We start from the raw sequence: 3,423 nt of genomic DNA, 5'->3' as shown, positions 1-3,423 counted from the left end.
AGTTAGTTGTTGTTTAGTTAGTTAGGTAGGTAGTTAGTTAGGTAGTTAGTTAGTTAGTTAGTTAGTTAGTTAGTTAGTTAGTTAGTTAGTTAGTTGGTTAGTTAGTTGGTTAGTTAGTTAGTTAGTTAGTTAGTTGGTTGTTTAGTTAGTTAGTTGTTTGTTTAGTTAGTTGTTTGTTTAGTTAGTTAGGTAGGTAGTTAGTTAGGTAGTTAGTTAGTTAGTTAGTTAGTTAGTTAGTTAGTTAGTTGTTAGGTTAGTTGGTTAGTTAGTAGTAGTAGTGTAGTTGGTTGGTTGGTTGGTTGGTTGGTTAATTAATTAGTTAGTTAGTTAGTTAGTTAGGTAGGTAGGTAGGTAGTTAGTTAGGTAGTTAGTCAGTTAGTTGGTTAGCTACTTAGTTGGTTAGTTGGTTAGTTAGTTAGTTAGTTAGTAAGTGTTGTTACACCAAAATAATGTTAAGTAAATACATATTTGAGTATTCTTGCTTCCCCTACGGAGAAAAATGCACTCATATTTATTTTGTAAAAGTTCCACATGATATCTGAGTTAACTGCTGTTGCTGTTTTATATTTAGTTAATGTAAAGTAATGTGTAATCAAGAGGCTGCGTTTCACCCCCTGTGAAGTTGATGAAATACAGAGACATGGACACAAACTAGAAACAAACAGAAACTTCCATCGCAGCAGAGAGGGGGAAAACATCAACACCAATTATTCCAGAAAAACCTAACTTTGCAGAATATTTATCAGTGCTTCCTGCTGACGATTCTCCACAGTCTCTCCGACATCCCATCATCAAAAACACCTGCAGCGTCGACCTGACAGCCAATCAGAACAGATGGTGCCACACAAACATGACACATCCTCATGATGAAGGTTACATATTGCTGGATTTAGACTGGGAAGAAATCATCAAAACAGATTCAGCAGAGAGGCAATCAGCAGTGGAGAGTAACAAGTAAACAACCAAAAATAGAAACAACATGTATGAGCATTAGAAACATGGCACAGTGTTATAAGACTGAAGGAAAAAGGTGTTGGAGAACTCCATTTCCTCCCACGCAGAAATGTGTCATTTAACAACATTGATATCCTCCCTTTGGCCACAATCCTAATGTCTTGGAGGGGATTATTTTGGGATATTTGACCGAGCATGAATCCGTTTTTCCCCACTCATACTCTGCAGAATATTATAAGAGTCTTTCCGCCCAAACGATAAAGAGAGCCGATCACTATTATTAACATTTGACGGACGTTGAGTTTTCTATACACCACAGTCCTCGAGTGCCTGTTTATAGACAACACCTGGCATGTCTTTAAAAGTGTTAATTGATACTAACGTCAATCTATAGACTAAATATTCAAATAATAAGTGGACGTAGTCAGCGTGACGTCACCCATATGTTGGTGGAATATGGTTTTGAAGCCTTTAGTTGGACATTTTGGGCATCTCTATCCGTCCATTCCTTGCACATTTAATGTATATAATATCCTGCTTTATATTTAGTTAATTGTAAATTAGTATTTAAACATGTATATTTTCTACTTTTTTAATGCTGTTTTATTTCTATTTTGAGATGTTTTACATTTTAGAATTGTTTATTTCTACTCTTTTCATTTCTCTTATGTGCAATGCCTTGTCTTTTATGCTGCTGCCACGCAAACATTTCCCAAATTGGGATCAATAAAGTACATCTTATCTTATCTTATCTTGATGTTCCCATAGGTGACATGAGGGATGGAGAAATTATATATTATTTAAGGCTACCAAATGGTACAATTAACTTTGTAAACTTAAAACACGATGTGAAGTTTTAAAAACATGGATAACACCCAAACAAGACGACCAATAGTAGAAGACCTGTCTATCACGGTAGCCCCGCCCTAATTTATACCCTCTTTATGGTCCTTTTCACTCTAAATGTGACCATGATTTACAAAATTAACATGATCCTATATTGGAGAACACTTTAAACTAGAGATTGAGACCATAAATACATGAGGACACTGTCTAGAAAGGTAATACTTTTTTTTTTTTTTTAAGTAAGAATAAGGCTCATTTTCTCATAGACCTCTATACAATTAAACTGTTTAGTATAGTGTATATTATAAGCAGGTTTGATTGCTTCTGCATTGATTTCAAACTGATTTTGAACTCTTTTTATTTTATGAACATACTGTTTAGACAAATATATGAATATAGACAAATAAGAAAATAAGTAATATACTTTTTAAAGAAACTTTTTTGTGTACGGGTATTTTTTTTATCTCACAGTTTCCCACCAAACTCAGTGTAGAGGAGAGCGAACAGGCGTCCAATTTTGGGTACAGAGGTCTCTGATGGAGGTTTTCGATCATTCAGGGCCACTAAACGTTGACAGTGTGTGACTGAAGCTTTATTTTTCTCAAAGCTTTCTTTAAAATTGTCTTTTCATATCACAAAGTAAAATAGCTAGTAGCTCTTTGCAAAAGTAAAGGAATTTATGTTTAATGTTGTTAGAACAGGCAATTTTTCAAAGCCATTATTGTTCCAAAACATATTAAATATGAATTTCATTCTGTTAAATTAATATAGAAATATCCCCCCCTTTTTAAAGTATTTTTCCAGACATGCATCACTCCACATAATTATGTTTAAAATATTACATGTTAATGTAACTCAGCGAGGAGAACACAGTCGGCTGAACAATAACGTAACAATGTCTGAGTTGTCAAACTGCTTTTCAACTAGCTGCTAATCCCTCCAGAGTCAAGAAAGAAATATGCACACAGTTTACGGATTAAATTCATATATATTCGAGTTATCATCTGTTCCATTAGATAATTGTGTGTTTGTTTGTTTTTCAGAAAGTGACTGCCAGCTTCTCATCAAACTGCCAAAGTCAAATGTTTTCGCAACAACAAGAGCAGAAGGTAAGGCAGTGTGTGTGTGTGTGTGTGTGTGTGTGTGTGTGTGTTGTGTGTGTGTGTGTGTGTGTGGTTGTGTGTGTGTGTGTGTGTGTGTGGTGTGTGTGTGCTGTGTGTGTGTGTGTGTGTGTGTATAGAATAAATTGTCTTTTTCATCCCTTTGCCTAAACATTTCCATATGTAAACACACACACACACACACACACACACACACACACACACACCACACACATATAAACACCACACACACACACAGACAGGGAGGGAAGTTGAAATGGATTCATTCATCTCTACACACGGACTGAAATGACCTGAAGAGAATTGAAGTGACAGGAGCTGCTGCTGAAATACAGAGAGAGACGCAGGCTGGTCAAATAAAGAAATGTTTCTTGAGCGGGAAACCAAATTGACCAAACATCCTAAAACAGCAAGATGACAACCTAAATTGACTTCCTTTTTTTCCGTTAAAACTGCCGGAAAAGCTGTTCACAAATGACAACCAGGGCGAGAGTCAATGCCT

The sequence above is a fragment of the Trematomus bernacchii genome, unplaced genomic scaffold, assembly GCF_902827165.1.
Source record: "Trematomus bernacchii unplaced genomic scaffold, fTreBer1.1, whole genome shotgun sequence".
In the NCBI taxonomy this organism is placed as follows: Eukaryota; Metazoa; Chordata; class Actinopteri; order Perciformes; family Nototheniidae; genus Trematomus; species Trematomus bernacchii.
This window is presented reverse-complemented; position numbering follows the sequence as displayed.